Below are 22,374 nucleotides of genomic sequence, written 5' to 3' on the forward strand. Positions count from 1 at the left end.
GCTGGTTCTTTTTTTTTTTTTAAAGATTTTATTTATTTTTCAACAGAGAGAGAGACAGCGAGAGAGGGAACACAAGCAGGGGGAGTGGGAGAGGGAGAAGCAGGCTTCCCTCTGAGCAGGAAGCCCGATGTGGGACTCGATCCCAGGACCCTGGGATCATGACCTGAGCTAAAGGCAGACACTTAATGACTGAGCCACCCAGGCACTGGGCTGGTTCTTAAGGAGTGATGGGTACCTGGGGACCCTTGAAAGTGGATGTGTTCCTATTGAATCTACACTTAGATTAGTTATTTTGTGATTTATGCTTGGTTTGGAATCTGGGAAGGATGGGCAAAGTTCTCAACCCCAAGATGGGGTCTGCATGGGAAAGCAGGATGAGGGGGAGCCCAGAGTTCAGTCTCCATGTCCCTACAGGTCCCCACCCCCTTCACACAGCCTGTGCCTGTGGGAAAGACCAAGAATAAGGCTAGATCATGGTGACAGGGCCTTGCCCTTGTCCCAGCCTGGGGCGGCAGCAGGTGGCTATTTCCTACCAACTCCTTGCTCAATCCTGACCTGGCTAATTGGAAAAAGTACTCGCTTCTGAGAGCCTGAGTAACGTCATCCCTTCCAGGCACAGCTTAAAGTTTTAGAATCAGACAGACATGGGTTTCAGTCCTGGCTCTGCCTCCTATTAGCTGGGTGATCTTGGGCACTGAATCTCTGCGTCTGTAACCGGGCATGCTAAAGTACTTATCTGATAGAGGTGGTGAGAAATTTAGTGAAATAATGTATGCCAAGGTCCTAGGGCAGGGCCTAGAACGAAGTCAATGCTTATTATTATTATTTTTTTTAAAGATTTTATTTATTTATTTGACAGAGAGAGACACAGCGAGAGAGGGAACACAAGCAGGGGGAGTGGGAGAGGGAGAAGCAGGCTTCCCACCGAGCAGGGAGCCCGATGCGGGGCTCGATCCCAGGACCCTGGGATCATGACCTGAGCCGAGGGCAGACGCTTAACAACTGAGCCACCCAGGTGAAGTCAATGCTTATACTATTGTTACTTATTGTCATTAATTGTAATTCATGTTGTTAATTGCAACAAAGAGCTATTATTTACTCCAGCCCTGATTTTAGTCTATTTCCAGGCTTCACATGTATCAGGGATCCAAATCACAAGTTCATCCTTATAAGGGATTCAGCCCATTTTAAGTGCTGCTAATACCTCTCTCTCGGGTTCTTCAAGGCTCGGTGATGAGGAAAAGTCACCTATAATGTGAAGGCGTTTCTTGGCGCTTCCCAGCTGCTGGAACTTTCCGTAGCAGTGGGGGGGATGTGGCTGGTCCCGAGCTGGTTGTTCCCATGTCCCCCTCAGTGCCCAGTCCGGGTGGCTCCGATACTTTACCTGCCTCCTCCTGGGGCCTCCAGGGCACCCAGACAGCTGCTACCGCATCCTGCTGCTTCAGAAACAGAAGTGAGGTGCCTTCAGGACCTTCCTGGGTGAGTGACAGCCCTTGAGATGAGATTAATAAAATGCCGGCGCTCAGGGGAACCCAGGCTTTCCCCCTCTCACCTCTGCCCCTCCTTTCTCAGGACACACAAAAGGAGCCCGGCCGATCGGGTCATGTCAGCCTTTTCTGTGAAGACAGTGGGCACCGGTGACCAGGGTGTGAACGGTCCCTTTGTGAGCGGGGGTCTCGCCTGCAGACATGCTGCCAGAATGTGACCGGCCACTCTGTGCTCGCCTGTGCCACCGAGCACGTGCGGGGCTCTGAGGGCATCACTTTGGGGATCTGGCCCCTGGCTCCCTTAGGGGAGCTGCTGGGTTTTTCCTCAGCCGCCACAGGTAGCCGAGTGACAGCATTCCGGGAACCAGAGGGGCTCAAGGAGCCCCTGGAATTTCAAGGGGAACAGCCCGGCTGCCCATTCACTTCTGCCTTGTCATTTTCTTTGAGTTGTACGACACTACTTTGTGGCTCGCTCACTCACCACCCGAATCCCACAAACTTGAAAATTTACCTTTCTTAGAAGGGAAAAGCCTGTTGATTTTTACCTCCACAGAAACAGTTTAATTTTTAAAAGATTCAAGATGCCCCCAAAGGTCACGATAAAGACTAATTATAAGAACAAGGGAAATGAACAGATGAAGAATATCCTGCCCCCTTTTAATTCAAGTTTATTCTATTTATTCTCTGTAAGCCAAGGGAAGGATTGGTCACAATATTACATCTGATTTAGGCCATATCACCTAAGGGTGAATGTTTGTGTCCTCCCTAAATTCTTACATCGAAGCTCTATCCCCTAAAATGATGGTGTTTGGAGGTGGGGCCTTTGGGAGGTGATAAGGTTTAGATGAGGTCATGAGGATAGGGGTCCTCCTGATGGGATTAGTGTCCTTACAAGAAGAGATGCCTGTCTTTCTCTCTCGCCACATATAAAGGTCATGTGAGGACACAGCAAAAAGGCTACTGCCTGCAACCCAAGAAGCGAGCCCTCACTAGATGTTGACCCTGCTGGCGCTTTGATCTCAGACTTTCTAGACTCCAGAACAGTGAGAAACAAATGTCCGTTGTGAAGCCACCCAGACTCTGGTATTTTTTCTAGCAGCCTCCAAAGACTGAGACAGTGCCTCAAGAGCAAAATAATCTAAACTCCAAGAAATAGACTACAGAGCCCCAGGCAGCTTTCATTGGGTGCTTCTCCCATCCCAAAAGACAAAATCATGGTCTTTCACGGATGCTTGTAGAAGAAAATCTACCACCACATGCACAGAGTGTGCGAAAGGGAAGAACCAAAACAAGGAGCCCTTGCATCCTCTCAGTGCCCACCTCACAGAGCCTCTCCTGCCACCTAGCCAGGGTTCTTGGCAGTGGACATTACTGGCCTGCTTCCCGAAGGAGGTGGTTCTCCATTTTCTCTCCCAAGCAGGCTTCTCTTCCTCCTCCATGGAAATCTATCTCTAGCCCATTATACGCCTATGATTGCATGCCTGCCAAATTCTACAGCTATTCATGAGGTTATCTTAGGAATGGATATATTCCACCTATTAGCTTTGGTGGCCAAGACCTATATGCTGCTGTGTTGGCATTTTCTATCCTCACATCCTGTTAGAGGCTGTGTGTGTGTTTGGGCCTGAGTGGGTTATGGTGGTGGGGAGAGACCACCTCCTGGTCAGGCATTTGTCATGGAGCTGCCTGGCATGTGTAATGTTCCTCAAGGTGGCGCCACACAGATGCCCCAAAGGAAACAGTTGGAGGCTGAATTAGCAATAATTCTCCTGAATTATTTTCAGGAGATTAGAATTGGAACAGCTTCAAGGATTCATGATACAAAATAGTTTGCTTTAAGGCAGTTAAACCAGAAGCATAAATTTTAATTCTGAGGGACAGAAAGTAGATTAGTGGTTGCCTAGGTTTGGGGGTAGGGAGTGGAGAGTGACTAATTGGGATGATGAAAATGTTCCGAACTTAAATTGTGGGTGATGGTTGCACAACTCTGAATCTACTAAAACAAACCCCAAAACATCTAAATACATACTTTAAATGGATGAATTTTATGGTCTGTGAATTCCATCTCAAGTTGTTAAACATTTAATTCTGAGAGAATTACATCGTCTATAAAAATAGTACTAATATTTTATTAGCATTATTAACTTTTTTTTTTTACCAATTATTTCTGGTGTGTGATGACTAATACTTAGGTTACGTATGCTCTTGGGACAAACAGACTGGAGAAGTTGTAGGGCTTCAGACAAGGGCCAGGTCCCAAGCACAAAAATGCAGGGAGTGGATTTTTCAGTCTGAATGTTCATTAGTCTTTCTTTATGTTCTCCCCCATTACAGATCCATGAGGTAGAAGGGGCTTTCTGAGCATGCGTGCTTCCTCCTACCTTATCTCTGTAATCATTCCCCTGGGTTCTACAACCTCAAACATCATCCAGCTGATTCTCCAACAGGAGGGCATAACAGACTCTTCAGGGGGGGAAACGGGACAGAGGGTAGTTTTTGTAAAGACTAGAGGTGCTTTGGTGACTCAGTCGTTGAGCTTCCGACTTTTGGTGTTAGCTCAGGTTATGATCTCAGGGTTGTGGGATCGAGCCCAGAGTCCCACCTCAGCCTCAGTGCTCAGTGTGGAGTCTGCTTGGATTCTTACCCTCTTCTTCTCCCTCCTCCTCTGCTCCCCCCCACCCCGCCCCCAGCCGTCGACCAGCCTGTGTGGGAGCGCCCCTGCTCTCTCTTAAATAAATAAATAAATAAATAAAATCTTAAAAAAAAAAAAGGATAGGTTGCCTTATAATGTATTTATTTTATTATTTTATCAAAGGGCTCTTTCTCTAATATTCTTAAAGAATAATTACAAACCACAATCCAGGATCATGATTTGGAATGTGATCTGCACCCTAAAAGCACCCAGCTCCCAGCCCCCTCTGCACCTTTTCCCCATTATAAACCACCTCTCCTTTCCCCAGAAGTAACTACTTTTTCAAATCTCCTAATCACTTTTAGTTTCTTGTTCCCTGTAGATCTTCTAAAGCTTATCTTTTATTTACACATAGCCAGTATATGTATATTATAACTATATTTATAACATCTGAATCCCACAAACTTTAAGATTTACCTTTCTTAGAAGGGAAAAGCATATTTTATTTATTTTTATTAAAGATTTTATTTGAGAGAGCATGAGCAGGGGGAGGGGCAGAGGGAGAGGGAGAAGCAGACACTCCCCACTGAGCAGGGAGCCTGACATGGGGCTCAGTCCCAGGACCCTGGGATCATGACCTGAGGCGAAGGCAGACGCTTAACTGACTGAGCCACCCAGGCGCCCAAAGCCTGTTTATTTTAATTCTAATAATTTAACATCTTAATCGTTGGTTGCAACTGTTCTCTTCTTCATGGTGTCTTGTTTCCTTGTGTGCTTAGTCATTTTTGACAGTGAGAAGATCATGTTCCTTGCAAAATTATTTTGCAAAGTTCTTTGGGGCCTAGAAAAATATTCCTTTCTCTGTAAAGGATTATCATGGAAATATCCATAGCTTGAGGTCCTTTGAACCACTCAGCCGATGTAACTTTGGGCCCAGGATGTGAAAGAAGTCCATGTGTGGTTACAGCTTCTCATGAAGCTTCAGTACTTTAGTACCAAGGTAGGAGTTTTCTTGGTGTATGTGTGTTTTATTTTGCTATGTTTTGTTTGGAGTGGGGGGAAGGGGAAGTGGATCATAGGGATATACTTACCTTCTGGTTCATGCTCACCTGTAGAGTGTAATCTTTTGGGGTGCAAGTTTTATGGGATAGTTTTCTCATTAGACGTCTCCTTGGGAAGACTGGGGCTTTAACGTCTGCTCACTTCTTCCTACTCTAGGATATTATCAGAACCTAAACTTGTGATCAGCCTGATTCAGCAAATGCCCTCCGTGCAGAAGAAGCACCTTTACTGTTTTAGTTACCTCTCTAACTTCCCGCTTTCCAGTAACTCCTTATTAACTCATTAGATCTTGGGTGTTTTGAAGGATATATATGTATACTTACGGATGTATGGATTCTGCCATATTACTACAAGTGAAACCCTATGAGAACATAATTTTAAATTTGTAAGATGAAATATTTATTGGTTTTTATATTACAGTGACTGAAAGTGAAGCCTGGGCACTTTTTTTTGGCTGGAGGTGCTATGACTCTTCCTGTGACTGGGGGGGGGGGGGGTGCCCACAAAAAGGAACAGGGAAAGGGGGATGCTTTGTATATTTCTTTTGGGGAAGTTTATTAGAATTTCTGAGTGGAAAGAGGGAATTTATGCTAATGGTGATCATGTATATGTATGTATGTAAAGTATATCAAGAGGTGCTTTGGATTTTTAAAAAGTTTAGAAACACTATTCTGTAACTATTCAATCCTGTTTTCTAAAATTTCACCGAAGTTGCAGTTCTACAGATTCTATAATGAAGAGGCCCTTTTACATTTGGGGTCTTTGACTTCTTAGATAATCTGTTGAAAGCTATAGATGCTCTTCTCCAGAGATAATTCACACACGTATACATATACAAATTGAGATTATAATTTCAGATGGTCGAAGGGACCCTCTAAAACCCATTCATTGATCTAGATTAAGAATTTCAGCTCTAAAAATACTAAATACTACTTTAATTTCCACAAAGGAATAAGTTAAATAACCTATGGCCATCCATAAAAGTAGAATTTTATGCAGATATTAAAAAGGAAATAACCTGGGGCGCCTGGCTGGCTCAGTCGGTAGAACATGTGACTCTTGATCTCAGGGTCGTGAGTTCAAGCCCCATGTTGAGCATAGAGCTTACTTTAAAAAAAAAAGGAAGCAACTCTATGTATACTAATGTAAACATGCTAAAGATACAATGTCAAGTGAAAAAAGTTGTAGAACAGATGAGAATGATTTTGTTTGTGTACACACTATGTAATTATGATTGCATTTGTGTATATGTGTAGAAAATATCTGCAGGGATACACAAAACCATGACATTGTGACTGGATGAGTATTGTGGAGACTTTTTTCTTTAAACAAAGTAAGATTTGGACCTACCAGCATAGACTTGTATTTCTTGTATATATTATGAAGAAAAATTAAGTTAAAAAAGATGAACCATTCCTCTAAAATACAGTGTTTTATAGTCTTTATAATCTATTCCAAAGAAAAAAACATATTATGTATTTATTGCTATCCAAATGAGATTCTTTCCTCTCATTGAAAACTTTGATCTCCCTTTCCTTTTTTTGTTTTCCGAAAGGTTAAAAGACATTTTTGGACTTTCCTTCTTGACTTCACTATCATTGTCTAATTACCTTTTGCTTCTCCAAGTTTTCAATTTCTTGTTTATGTGTAATGTATTATATGAATGAAATCCAGACATTTGTAAATTATATTGAGAATATTGCTTGAATTTCTATGTGAATTCTCTTATTTCATGACCTACTAAGTCATACATTATGATTTTTATACAAAACATTCCATGGATTGTTAACTCAAATTATGCTATTATAGTCAACTACATGAAATGAGGTAATTAGAAAGCTACCATGTTCGTACATGATGAGCTTCATCTCAAATACTAAGGGACTTTATCTGTTATATACTTGCACAGATGGGTTTATTGGGGGTGAATAAAATAATTCTAATCTTTACCAGATATTAAATTTCTCACCTGCTATTTCAATTTAATTATGTCCTAATTTTTTTTAAGCAGAGCAAATTTTCTAATTTTATTTTCTAAAATGAGGCATTTTGGGTAACAGTAGAAAAAAGACACTTTTCCTGGCTTCAGTTAGAGTGGGGTTTAGAATGAATTTGAGAAACGGGTATAATAATCACAGAAATTGGGCAACTGTGTCAGGACCCCTCTCGAGAGCTTTTTCTGTATCTTCACTTAATAAACTTCTGTCGCTTTACTAAAAAAAATAAAAATCACAGAAATTACTACAATATAAAGTCTAACTGTTCTAGCCTGTTGATCACAGAAAGTTTCATATACAAACTAGTCAAGAGTCCAGTTGTCTGTCCCATTTTTGTTAGTGAATGGGGCTCCATCCCCTTGGAAGTTTTTAGACTTAAATCACGGATGCAGCCAATTGATTCATTCACATGTGAGCAGTGAGTGTGGCCTCTCCTGTGCGGGAGGGAGATGATTGGCTGAAGGTAACCTCCCCGGGATGCGAGAAGCTTCCTGGGATGTACCTTAATGGGGATTCCCTTCAACTGATGGCCACCATCTCCGTCTTGCAATTGGTTATTTGCTGACAACTTTCTTCTGTTTAACTCAAGTCTTTCTTATTTAATAGACCCTCTTTACATTTAATTCTACCTTTCAAAAATACAGAAATTGGCAATATCCGATTTGTAACCCCACATTCCTCTTCCTCATATCCATGTTTAAATAGTCATCAATTTCATGAATCCAATCTCTTTCATCCCATAGATTGCCTTGGTCTTGACAGGGTCTTCCATAATAATCACAGGATTCTCTGCCTCCAGTCAAACCCTTATTAATTAATTCCCTACACTGTCTTCTGAATTATCTTTTATTTTTTAATCTTTTTACATTTTATTTTGTTAGGTTAGTCACCATACAGTACATCACCAGTTTTCAATGCAGTGATCCACGATTCATTGTTTCCGTACAACACCCAGTGCTCCATGCAGTACGTGCCCTCCCTAATACCCATCACTGGGCTAACCCATCCCCCCACCGCCCTCCCCTCTAAAACCCTCAGTCTGTGGACTCTCAATTATCTTTTAAAGAGACAAACCTGATCATTGCATTCACTAGCTTTAAGATCTTCAATGGCTCCTCACTTCCTAAGGATAAAGTCCAACTCTGTGTTGGGATTTTTATAATTTGACCCACTCTCTTCTGCTTCTTACTATTCTCTCCCTATACACCTTTTGCTCCTTTCTCTTATTTTCCTGCTTGCTGCTTGACACATGCTATTTCCTCTGCCTGTAATTTTTTGTCCTTTTTCTTTACCTGGCAAACTCCTACTTGTCTTTTAAGTTTTGTATCTGTTATCATCTGTCCTGTAAAATCTTCCTGAATTATTTACCCTGTCCCTGTCCTCTCTTAACTTTTAGAAGGTACCTCTCATAATCTTTCATCACTGTACTGTAATTATAGACTTCTGTCTTCCCAAGAGAATAGACCCTGTGTCTTAACCATCTCTGAATCCAGTACCTCCACAGTGCCTGGCTCAATACAATTTTTTTTCAGTTATATGTTGTGTATCTGAAACCAGTTCAAATGTCTTTCTAAGGTGACTGATCTTTCCTTAAAAAGAAAACTAGACTGGGGAGCCTGGAAGACCCTGTCAAGACCAAGGCAAATATATGGGATGAAAGAGATTGGATTCATGAAATTGATGACTATTTAAACATGGATATGAGGAAGAGGAATGTGGGGTTACAGATCAGATATTGCCAATTTCTTTATTTTTGAAAGGTAGAATTAAATGTAAGGAGGGTCTATTAAATAAGAAAGACTTGAGTTAAACAGTGTCTGCCTTCAGCTCAGGTCATGATCTCAGAGTCCTGGGATCGAGCCCTGCATGGGGCTCCTTGCTCAGCGGGGAGTCTGCTTCTCCCTCTCTTCCCCAGTCGTGCTCTCTCTCACTGTCTCTCTAAAATAGATAAATAGATCTTAAAAATATATATGTTAATACAATAGAGTTGTGGTAAAGACCAATTGCAGTGGTTAGAAAGACTGACCCAGGGCGCCTGGGTGGCTCAGTTGGTTAAGCGACTGCCTTCGACTCAGGTCATGATCCCAGGGTCCTGGGATCAAGTCCTGCATCAGGCTCCCTGATCAGCAGGGAGTCTGCTTCTCCCTCTGACGCTACCCCACTTGTGCTCTCTCAAATAATAAAATAAAATCTTAAAAAAAAAAAAAGACTGACCCATCTGATCCTTACACTGTGCTAGTGCTTTTAAATATTTTCAACTCACAAATCACCTGGTGTTTCACTATCCACTGTGTTTGTTTTTCTGCTAGACAGCTTCCCCCCCTCTTCTGTCTTGTGATCTCATACTTCTGTTTTCTTCTCTCAGTCATATTGATGTGCATTTCACTGCTTGGAACGTCCTTGTGTTAATGTACTTTATAAAGATCCCAGTGACTCTTCTGTTAATCTTACATTTTTAGGAGTGGGAAAATTTAAAGAGTAATATCAAGCTCTGGAGGCATTGGGTATTTGCTGTCTTTTTTTTTTTTTTAAACTTTTTTTAAAAAAGATTTTATATATTTATTTATTCATGAGAGACAGAGAGAGAGAGAAGCAGAGGGAGAAGCAGGCTCCCAAGGAGCAGGGAGCCTGATGTGGGACTTGATCCCAGGACCCTGGGATCATGACCTGAGCCGAAGGCAGACGCTCAACGACTGAGCCATCCAGGCGCCCTGGGTGTTTGCTGTCTTTTAACATCCACAGAACATTCCATTCCATCAGTCCTTGATCCTGTCAGTGTTTGATTCCTGTATCATCAAGAGAACAGCTCTAAGCAGGTCTCAGGGTAGCGTAAAGTTCGCCAAGATGCTACAATTGTCACATCAGTGTATGGTATCAAAGAGGATATTCACTAGGCAGCAATGGTTGTATAATGTCTTATTCATTTGATCTATTTCATCTCCATATTCAGTAATAACCCCACAAGAACGTAAAAACTGATATTATGCTGTACCTTTGTTTCCCTAGTACAGCTCTTGACTGCCATTGGTCTCAAATAGAGAAGTCCCCAAGCTGTGGTCCATGGCCTGGGTGCTCTCAGCTGTGTCCAGAGGGACCCGTACAAAAGCATAGGAAGAGCTTGAATGTGCTGTCTTGTGGAGACAGCCAAAGGTCATGGACTATCACAGGACTAGAATTTTGTGTAGGAAGCACAGCCCCTTTGCCTAGAATCTGCTTACAGGTGAGGTTGCTGAAGAGTCAGCTTGGCATAGTGTCTATCATAGTGACCTAGGTAAGGGTCACTCTTAAATCTTGGATGCATGTGATGATGAGGCATCAGTTTGATGAAGATAAGAAATATACCATTTGACATAATTGCACTACTGCTATTCATAGAGTTGCCCTTTAAATTGATTAGCCTAATGAGATAGATTACATGACGATTTTTCTTTTTTGTATCCCTTATAGCTCTTAGGATAGTAGTGTTTTGGGTGCAATAGATGCTTAATAAATACTTGTTGGAAAAAAATAGACATCGAGAAAGAGATGGAGTAACTTGGCATAAAAGTCCTGTGTAAGGCCTGCTCTGGGCTGAGAGCCATGCTGCCCTGTTCTTAAAGCCAAGGGGCTCTTCCTCCAAGCCTTCCGCCGAAATCCTTGATTTCTGGGCCAAGCAACGGAAAATGGGCCACTCCCGTGATCAAAACCATATTTCTTTCTAATGTGCAATAATAGGATACGATCTTCAAAAGCACTTCAAAGTAACCAGGAAAGTTAGGACTTGCCATGTCAAGAAACAGAGCAGAGGGCCCCTTGACTGGGGTCTGAAATGAATCCTTGGTTGAACAAGTAATGGAAACTGACAAAGCTCCCAAACTGAAAGAACCCAGCACACCGAGAGGTTGGTTAGTCGGACTCAGTCATGTTCCCTGTGCGACATTCTCCACTGAAGACACAGGGTTGAGGGAAGCCAAACTGGCGCCCGTGCTTGCCTTCTTCCTACACTGATGGGTAAATTTAAAAGACCTTTCCCAGCTGAGAGCCAAGTCATGACTACCACTCAAAGCAGAGCAACCTTACGGCTTCTTTGCTTTGCAGCAAACCCTTATGTCCAGAATCATTCTCAGCCTTTTTCCTAATAGGTCTACTGTTACTATTACTAGTATGGTCATCTGTTATTGAGTGTATGCAACTTGCTATATATTAACTATTGTCATTTCAACTGTGAGTGAGGAAAGAGAAGCCCAGAGAAGTTAGTTAACTTGCCCACAGTCACACAGCTAGTAAATAGGAGAGCCAGGACTTAAACCCAGGCAGTCAGACTCTAGAACTAAACTCTTAACAACTACCCTATACTGAAACATACCCTTTAGAAGCACAGCAAACACGATTACACAGGTGTTCTATAAAAGTAAGACAACATGTTTCTATATAATACTACTCTGTGCATATATATATAGATATATATAGATATTAATTATATATAATTAATATATATCATATATTAATAAATAGCTATTAAATATATTACTAAAGATTCTAAGGGCAGTTTTATAAAAATAAGATAATGTACTATATATAATATATATGTGTGTGTATATTATATATGTGTGTGTGTATATATATACACACACACACATATATATATACCAGTATATTATATATAGTTGACCCTTGAACAACAAGGGTTTGAACTGTGTAGGCCCACTTACAGGTGGATTTTTTTTTTTTTTAAAGCAGGCTCTATGCCCAGCATAGAGCCCAACATGGGGCTTGAACTCACAACCCTGAGATCAAGACCTGAAATGAGATTAAGAGTTGGATTCTTAACCTCACATGTGGGGTGCCCCACACGTGAATTTTTTGGATAAATATAGTACAATACTAGAAATGTATTTTCTCTTCTTGATGACTGTATTATTATTTGGATTATTTATTTATTTGACAGAGAGAGGGAGTGCAAGCACAAACACGGGAGGCGGCAGAGGGAGAGGGAGAAGCAGGGAGCCCTATGTGGGGCTTGATCCCAGGACCCTGAGATCATAACCTGAGCCAAAGGCAGACGCTTAACCGACTGAGCCACCCAGGTGCTCCCTTGATGGCTTTCTTAATAACATTTTCTTTTCTCTAGCTTACTTAATTGTAAGAATACAGCATATTATATATATATATATATATATATATATAACATACAAAATATGTATTAATTAGCAGTTTATGTTATTGGTAAGACTTCCAGTCAACAGTGGTCTGTAAGTAGTTAAGTTTTTGGGGAGTCAAAATTTATATTTAGCTTTTTGACTATGCGGGAAGTTGGTGCCCCAAAACCCCACACTGTTCGAGGGTCAACTTTATCTTGGTCCTCTATGGTATCAATAGTAGATTGGTTTTTCTATACATAGCAACAAATTCATGATAGCAAATATTCACACTTCACTCTAGAGATGAGGTACTTCTAGTCCTTAAGAGTTGGATTCTTGGGCGCCTGGGTGGCTCAGTTGGTTGGGCGGCTGTCTTCGGCTCAGGTCATGATCCTGGAGTCCCGGGATCGAGTCCCACATCGGGCTCCCTGCTCAGCGGGGAGTCTGCTTCTCCCTCTGACCCTCCTCCCTCTCGTGCTCTCTGTCTCTCGTTCTCTCTCTCGCAAATAAATAAAATCTTAAAAAAAAAAAAAAGAGTTGGATTCTTAACCTCGCATGTGAGGTGCCACACACGTGAATTTTTTGGATAAATATAATACTAGAAATGTATTTTCTCTTCTTGATGATTTTATTATTATTATTATTATTATTATTATTAGGATTATTTATGTATTTGACAGAGAGAGAGAGTGCACTTAACCCCACAGCAATCCCATAAGGACATAGGCTAGGTATTCCTATTAGGTCCTATGTGCTGCAGGTGGCAGGCCCGAGCTTGTAAGAATTTCAAGAGGATATAAAATATTTGAGTCTTGAAAAAAGAGTGACTGGCACTAAACCGTGAATAAAAACTACAAAATTAATAAAAATTTAATGAAATGCTGTTCTAACCTACCATTATGTTAATATCACTAATTGTAACAAAATACCATTACATTTGAAAATACATACTTTGTAGATTAGGTATTTTTCATTTTGTGAGAAATTCTGAAATATGTACAGTTGCCAAGGAATCAGAGCTAATTGTAAATGAATTAAGTTTTATATGTGTAATTTTAATTGTAGATAAAAACTCTTTCAAAATGTTTACAGAAAGCTCATTAATGGGAATGGGGATCATTGTAAAATTTTTGAAATGTGCAGTGTGGACTTTCTTATTTATTGCAGAGGGGCAGGGGAGGGGCAGAGAGAGTCTTGGGCAGGTTGCATTTAGCACGGAGCCTGACATGGGGCTCCATCTCACGAGCCAGAGATCAGGACCTGAGCCAAAACCAAGAGTTGGCTGCTTAACCAACTGCGCCACCCAGGTGCCCCATTAATCTCCCTTGTTTTATTATTTATTTAATTTATTTATTTATTATTTTTTAAAGTAGGCTCCACACCCAAAGTGGGGCTTGAACTCACAACCCTGAGATGAAGAGTCACATGCTCTACCAACTGAGCCAGCCAGTCGCCCCTACAGGGTGGATTTTCTAAAAGAAGCTGATTCCTGGGCCTATGAAGCTCCTAAATCACCTCATTACTCCCCTGCAGGATGAGAACTGATTTGCCTAAGGCATGCAGGTAGGTAAGTATGGAGGTGAAACTCAAACCTCATCTCCAGGCCATGGTGTTCTTTCTGTTCAGGATCTCCAGGGAGCAGTCTCCATCAACATCTAGATCCCCTTCTTAAATAGGACCAGCCAAACCAATGCCTGTCACTGATAGACACACATTCTGGATTATGTTTACTTATATATGCTCCACTGTAATTATTTACAAAAACTAACCAGTTGCTCTTTCATTGACTCTTGTGAAATTGAGCCTGGAAGCGGTTGGTACTATATATAAACTTGGAGATTTCACTGTGTGCGGTATCTCCTGGACAGTTTATAACAAACTGAAATAAAACCACTTTTAACCTATCCAGAGATGCAGGCATATAGAAAAGGAGGGTAGTGTGGCAGATGACTTCAAGGGTTCAATTGTTACTCAGTCCTGGGTTTGAAAAATTCTATGACCTTGAGCTAGTAACTTCTCCATGCCTCGGTTTCTTCCTTTCTAAAACCAGATGATAATAAAAATAACTACTGAGTTACTGTGAAGTTTTAATGAGATAATGTTCTCTTTGCTTGCTATAACTATGAACAGTTTATAAAGTTTATAACAGTTTATAAAGTGCTCAGCAAATGTGAGCTCTTTGTATTATTACTTGCCTTCATTTCTTATCAATAGTCTAGCTCTTTGTCCAGGACTTAAAAAGCATACCCAGGTGATAGGCATTTTTTATATTATTATAAATCGCCAGTCAAGTGAAAAGGCACAGCTCCTGCGGAGGGGTACATGGCAATGTCTAGTACAAATACGTGTGCATTTACCCTTTGACCCAGCAGTTCAACCTTTAGAAGGGTTTTTTGTTTTTTTTTAAGGATTTTTAATTTTTAAGTAATCTCTACACCCAGTATGGGGCTCGAACTCACAACCCCGTGATCGAGTCGCATGCTCCACCAACTGAGCCAGCCAGGCACCCTTCAACTTCTAGGAGTTTTGAGCCAATGTCATAAAAGTAAAAACAAAACAACATAAATAAACACCTAAAATATATTGAGTGTCTGTAGGCCAAACACTTTACTATATACTTCAACATTATCTCATTTTATTTAAGCCTTTAACCATCTGGAGTGCCAAGTAGCTCTCACCCCGTTTTACAGATACGGCCCGTGTGGCTCAGTCACTTGCTTCTGATCATAGCACAGTCAAGAAGTCATGGCTCCAAAGTTTGAAACTAGGAATGTCTTTTTTACTATCCTATACTTTATTCCAAAACAGTGTGTTCCAAACTCGTGTTAGGAGTTTATATTTGAGGAGGCCATCTATAAAATCAATACTTGAAAGGAAATTAAACTAGCCTCTGTTTCCTGATGGGCATATATTCAACCAACACTCCGTTCCACAGAGCCATATCTGGTAGCTCTCTTGTGTTCACCTAAGCATATGTGTTGGTTAAAACTAGGAAACCCCTGAACATCCATACATATCTCCAAAACATTTCTGATCTGTACAGTGTTGGGACTGGCATCTGATTTTGCATTTCACTGACATATTATTGTGAAAATGCTTTGGCTTTATTGTCAGCAAAACCAAACCAAAGTCGTATGCGTGCTCTTTCAACTTAAAGCCTTCATGCCTTCGACAGAGCTGTTGTATGTGCACGTGCAGCAATATTTAGGTATGTAAACTTAGTTAAATACCAAATATACGTGGGATCATCTTCAAGTTGATTTTACAGTTAATTTTAATGGGTGTGATAGATAATTTAAGAGGGTGTAATTTCCAAGGTCAAACTCCAAACCCCAGCGTCAAGTGATTTTAGCAGTTGTCTGAATTACGGTATGCTCCAAAATGAACAGTTAGTTCAGACTATAATTGCAGATTTAAAATGTAAAAGCCATTTTCTAAATTCAGGATAGTAGTACTAGAAGTGGCTCTGATACCCCTATTGAGTTGGCTTCAAAGACTGCTGATTAGACCACTGTCCTTAAAAGCTGCCTTCTTACATAGCTTAATAGACTTAGGTATTCTTTTAAAGGAGGAGCGTTGTTTACATTGACAACTTCCGGTAGATTGCTAAAAGTAATAAAAACAAACACACAGACATTGAAACTTACACACTTAAAAAACAAAAAGAAGAGAAAGAAAAGAAGCCATTGTCTAAAATTGGTAGATTTTCCTTTACAGCTTGATTTTGATTTATAAATTTCTATTTCCTACCCCAGAGAGGGTGGTGAAGGTTAGGTTATGGCGCTTTGGATGCAAGTGGTTTTCTGGGTTATGCTAATTTGTTGCCAGGTGCTCAAGGCTTCTTACTCAGCAGAGAATAGTTTTTGGCTACAGAAGTTCAAAGATTTACAGAAGGCTGCTCTCTGGATATCTGTGGTTGTAATCACTTTAGTCCTCCTTATTCAAAAACTTTCAGTGTTGACAAATGGTGCACTGAGGAACACTGTGAATTTATAAACTACTTCATAAGAAAATATTATTAATATTGATGAAATTAGTCTTTAACACTTTGTTGAACCAGCCTGAAAACCTTTCCTTTCTTCCCAGCCCCCGGGACTAGAAGAGCAGGTAAGGGGACAATCCCATCTGATGAGAACACCCCCAGTTTGGGGTTGGCTCCTGGCACTGCTCACTTGGGGAGCTGCTCCCCTCCCCACAGAGATGTCATGGCTCCTGGTGAGGTAATCAGGGAACCCTATTCCTAGCTGCTTCTCTCTAAGTTCTCTCAAAGTGGGAAAGCTAAGGTTTAGGCTGGTTGTTTGTCTATGGCTTTGCCCCAAATCAAACTGACTTTCAGCCGCAGGCTACGATATAATCCTAGTGGAAGTGATTATTTGTTTGCGAGATCTTTGGGCACTGGGAAGAGGGGTGCTGTAGGAAGGCTTGGGAAGACTGCAGAGAATGAGCAAAAGTAAAGAAGAGAACAAGAGCCTATTGAGCACCTACTGTATTCTGCACACTATGTTAAGTCCTTTACATATATTGTTTGGTCTTTACAGCTGCCCTGAGAAATAGAGGTCTCCATTTTATTGGACAACAAGGCAAATGGTGGTTAGTGGCCAAACTCATCCAATTAGTGGTTGGCTTTCTATTGCCTGAGGGGGCACCCTGTTCACTTTCTACCATAGGGCAGAAAAAGAAATGTAGCTGGAGGAGAGGAGAAAGAAAAACTTAAAAAAAAAAAAAGGATGAATGTGAGAGAGCTCTGAACCTCTGCCAGGAGTTATTCGAGGTTAGTGCTATCTGAAGTGAGGGTAACCCCAAGAAAGACTGGAAACTAGGCACACCTTGACTCCTCTGCCAGTTTCTGGGTCAAACTGGGTCATCATTGCCATTTCAGGAGGAACCTAGTTTTTTGGAAGCTATTTGGTAAATTCTTGACTTAATGCTCATCCTGCCCGGAGACACTGCTATGTAATAGGAAAATTTCACCCAAAGTATGGTAAGTCTCAGCAAAATACATTTGAGAAGAGAACATTTGTTTGCTCAGTAGGGTGATCCAGGTTCAAAGTTAGCCTTGTAAGCAGGAGGTCTAGGTTTCTTTGCAGAAACAACTCTCTTGGGGTGCCTGGGTGGCTCAGTTGTTAAGCGTCTGCCTTCAGCTCAAGTCATGATCCCAAGGTGGTTCAGTTGTTAAGCATCTGCCTTCGGCTCAGGTCATGATCCCAGAGTCCTGGGATCGAGCCCCGCATCAGGCTCCCTGCTCCGCGGGAAGCCTGCTTCTCCCTCTCCCTCTGCCCCTGCTTGTGCTCTCCCTCTCTCGCTGTGTCTCTCTCAGTCAAATAGATAAATAAAATCTTAAAAAAAAAAAAAACTCTTGAGTATTGATTTCACTTTCTACAATATTCCATTTTTAGCTTCCTGACACACTGCTTTCTGCCTTTCATTCTGGTGGAACCAGGAGAAACTCCTTCCCCCAGGCAGCCCTTCCCTATATCTGTAGCTATCTGACTTAAAGGTCTGAAAATATGTTTGGTTTTGATTTCCCACGGGTAAAAATGTTGAGACCTCATTCTAAATTTATTACTAGAAATAGGTCCATCAGCTATCTATTTGTTAATGGATTTACCCCCGTCTAACTTGACAACTGAGCATACGGGCTTTGCTCAAAAAATAGACACAATGACGAGAACAAAATTCAGCTAGGGAGGAAATGACATTAATAAATTTGGAATATATTTTAAATGTTAAATTCATTTGGGGTTATAGTGTGAACATTTGTGTCCCCCCCCAAATTCATATGTTGAAACCTTACCACCCAAGGTGATGGTATTAGGAGGTGGGGCTTTTGGGAGGTGAACAAGAAAGTGGAGCCCTCATGAATGGGATTAGGGTGCTTATGAAAGGGATCCCAGAGAGCTCCCTCCCATTTCCACCATGTGAGGACACAGTGAGAACTCAGCAGAAGAGGGACCGCACTGGACACCAGATCTGCTGGTGACTTGATCTGGGACTTCCGGCCCCCTCAACAGTGAGAAAGAAATCTCTTGTGGAAGCCACCAAGCTGCAGCAGCCCAAATGAACTCTGACAGGGATATTTTGAGATACACTGCATGTCCTACTATGGAAAACAGTATTTCAGTATTCAACATGCAGGTAAAGCCAGATCATAGCTTCATGTTGGAAGCACAGCTCCAATTTTTATAGATTTACAATATAGACATTAAGCTGTGGGTATTATGAATTTTGAAAATGAGAACAAAGATTGACTAAAGCTTTTACTTATTTTCTTCCTATGCCTGAGGAGTCATTTCATTTTCTGCGTCAGAGGCTATGAGGCCGTAGAAAGCACCACCTCAGATGTGACAAAAGTCCTAAGGCCCCCCGCCCTGAAGGGGATTGTGGCTCATGAGCCATTACCATGGAGAAGTAAGATACTTAAAACCTATCTAAATAAAATGAAGTGACAAGAAGAAAAAAGGAAAACAAAAGCTCCACATGCCCCGGGGAGCTTTTGTTGATGAAATGGAAGCTGGTCATGGAGACAGAGGAGATTTTACTGTTCACACAGGTTTCACCTCTACGGCTAACTGAAGCCCCACAGCATGCCCACACAGGAGATGATTGCGGGCCAGGGCTTGGAGAACCATCTTGTCTGTTAGATTTTTTTCACAGTGGCTCATCTGTTCCCATTTTTGAAGACGTGGAACTTTTCCAAAAAAGCCAAACTTCATTCCCTTGTATAGGCTTTCAGAAGAATTTGATGCCATTTTGGTATTTTGGATTCTCACCTACCTATGAGGTCTAAACAAATCACTTCTGAGGCAAGTTCTCCTCGCAGAACACACCCTGGTTATCAGTCATCAGCCTCTGCTGTCTCATCTTGTCCCTGCAGCCTGAATGCCTCCTCCCGAGTGCTCCCCTTGCTGCGTGTCTGAACACACCGTGCATCTGCTGGCTGGGGCTGGACCCTTCCTCCCTGGAAAGAAGGAGCTGCCTATAGAATGTCAGGGCAGGCCTCACTCAGGCATGACTCAACTCTTTGTGACCTGCGTTCTTGTTTCTCCTTGATGAGGCTGGTGTGCTGGTCCTACTTGTGGAAATATATGCCCGGCTCCCTGCCTTCTCCCTGCTTCAATTTCAAGAGGGAAAATCCCTTCTAAGAGGAATATTTAGAAGATTCTATCATGGAATTCGTGGTACAGAATGGTTTTGCCTCCATTGGATGAAAGAGTTTTTCTCCCATTACCATGCCCCAAACACCTCCCACCTCCCCTTTCTCCCAGTTTGCTTCTGGATTTTTCTCTCTTACCCTGATTTTCTCCCAGTGGGATTATCAATAAAAATTAGAGTCGGGAATTCATCGGTGTTATCGATAAAACTTTGCAACTATTTCTTTCAAAGTTAAGTTTTTTTCTGGTCAAATATTTTTCTTCATTGCAAAATCACGACAGCATTGATGTGTGCTACTGTTTAAGCATAATTTTCAGTCTTTAAAACGTGAAAGGACATTTGACTTTTAACCTTACCATTAATGCGATATAAATAGCTTTTTCCTTTCTGCTGATTTAAAAAGCTTACGTGAAGCTGCAAAATGCTGAAGGGGGCACCCCTGCTTCAGAGAAAGAGAAAGAAGAAAGTTGCATGACAAAAACACTTGGTGGGAAGTTGCACAGGGAATCTTTGTTGATTTTTCTCTTAAAACTTTGAGAATTGTTTTTCCTTAAAAAGAAAAGACAAGCTACCTAAAATAATTACTTGCTATTTTTAGAGTTCTACGATAATCCCAAAACAGAGTCATTCCTAAAGAAAAGGTAGGTTTCATTTTGGGCATGGATCCCCTCCACTGATTTATATACTCCTTGACATGATTAGCTGGAGGAAGCTGCCTGAAGTTCATACCACAGATGGAAAATAGCAAGTAGAGTAAGCAGCTAAGCATTCATAAGGACTATTGTCTGAGGTTTGATTTTGAACCAAGAGATAGTCTCACACGCATTCCACTGAGCATGCTGGTCAAAAATCTCACATTCCAGATGCACCAAGAATGCATGCGTTGAGCACACGCACCCCCACCCCCCGCCCCGCCAAGACTGCACTCCAGACAACCCCCTGAGCACACGTGTTCTAACACAGTTACAACAGAGCATGCTCCCAAGCCTTCCAGCTTCCACAGCCCTCAGCCAAGAAGCTGCCCCAAAGATGCTCAAGCAGCAGTCGAAGTGGGCCCGACCTCAGATATCCACAGCTGCCCCAGCGCGCTTCCCGTGAGCCCCAGGGGCTCAGAGGAAGCCAAGAGATAAGGAGGCTGCTGAAAAAGCCCCAAGTAGTCATTCTGCTGTTTGCCCTTGTTTTTCCCGACTCTCATCATTCTCTGGACAACACAAACCTGTTTGGGGGGTTCAGCGAGGCTATGCTACCCAGTAGTGACAGGAGTTACTAGCAAAACGATGAACGGAGTAATAGTTCCAGCAGAACAAGAGTTTTTAAGTTATCTAACGTTCTCATGGCTTCCTGGCTTTTTAAAACGTTTATTTTGTCTTTCCATCCTTTTGTTGCAAGTGGAATACGGTGCTTAAGCCAAACAGGCAACGTAAAGCTCGGACTTCAAAGCCATTCCTTGATAAAACATCAAAACAGCCCAGGGTGGACCAACTGTTATCTGGAATTCTACAGATAATTGACTGAAACTCAGCGGCTCCCTTGCCACGGGGAGTTTCTGCAGACAAGGCCATTCTCAGGGACCTGCTTCATTTTGTTGCTGTGTCTCTGTTTTGTTAGGCCGGGAGAGGCTTGGATAGTCTCTCAGTACATGTTCCCGTGCCGAGAAAACTCGACTCCTGCTTGGCCTCGTGGAGGCCTGGAACTCGCACAGTACCCTCCCTTGCCCTCTGTGACATTTTGCTCCTTTCTCGACCTGGTAACACCACTGCCTGCACCTTCTCCTGGTCCTTTGCTTACTTGAGAAGAGCGGCATGCTTTCCACCGTGACTGTCAGAAATACAGCCTTTTCAACTTTGTTTTGTAAAACGTGAAGATACCATATCTACCTGAGGCACAGAGTTCCCCATTTCGGGTCCGCCAGTCCCGTGGGTATGTGACTGAGCTCCTCCCTCATCTCCCAGCCTTCAAACCCCAGCCCATCCAATCCCTTTGCCTGAATTAAGCAGATGGTCTCACCACTCCTACCCCCTGGCATTTTTCCACTTCCCACCTCCATGCATTGCCCATTCATCAAGCCACAGCTCCCATTAAATGTGAAGACTCACCTGAAAGCCTACCACCTCTTCCAAGGAGCCTCCCCTGATTAAGTAGGGATGAAGGAACCTCCGAAGCATGACTGACAGACTCCCAATAAATGAGAACACACACACCCAAAGCAAACACAGAAACTCACAAGAAGGGAAAATGACACATTCGCTACTTGCGGACTGTGTGCTTCTATGAGGATAAGGAGATCAATTTTATACCAATAACCAATCATTTCAGACGACGGGGTATTTTTAACATTCTTGGGGGTTAGCAAAACCCTGCTGTCCTCTCCCACACCAATCCTCTTTCCTTAAACCCCCTTCCCCCCTCTTCTTAGGTTCCTGGATGCACGACTAAAGGGGATTGCCACTCGCTAGGTATGGGTGATACAAAGACCACTGAAGGAAGCTGGTCCTCCCAATGCCTCCTGGGGCTGGTGGATCGCACTGCCCGAGAAAAAGCTGCGTCTGAGGCTTAGTCAATGCCTTCGCCACTTAGTGTTCTCGTCAGGGAGCTTAAACAACTCCACGCCACCTCTTTGGGCAAGCACGTTGGCTATGTTGGGATGAGGGACCAGAACACTGTAGAGAGAAGGCCCTGCTGAGAGAATGGGGGGCAAGGTTCCTGGCAAGACTCCATGTCCAACCTCAAATAAGGCTGCTGGAGAGCAAGGGGATCTGTAAAGAGCCCTGGATCGGAGGCAATCACACCAGGGAACAGAACCAGACGCGTTCACTCTCCTAAAGGTGCCCTCTTGGGTCAGTGTTCATGCCACTTGTGGAGGCCCGAGAAACTCATGGCATAAAATGACCAGAACGAGGAGAGACACAGACAGAAGGCTGACA

General features: G+C 42.3%; 1 protein-coding gene across 14 annotated transcripts in view; it reads right to left on the reverse strand.

Annotated features, from left to right (window-relative positions):
* DLGAP1 (DLG associated protein 1) overlaps positions 1-22,374 on the reverse strand; it is an 889,834-nt gene that overhangs the window by 91,430 nt on the left and 776,030 nt on the right. The gene's annotated exons all lie outside the window — the stretch shown is intronic.

The sequence above is a fragment of the Halichoerus grypus genome, chromosome 13 (assembly GCF_964656455.1).
Source record: "Halichoerus grypus chromosome 13, mHalGry1.hap1.1, whole genome shotgun sequence".
NCBI lineage: Eukaryota > Metazoa > Chordata > Mammalia > Carnivora > Phocidae > Halichoerus > Halichoerus grypus.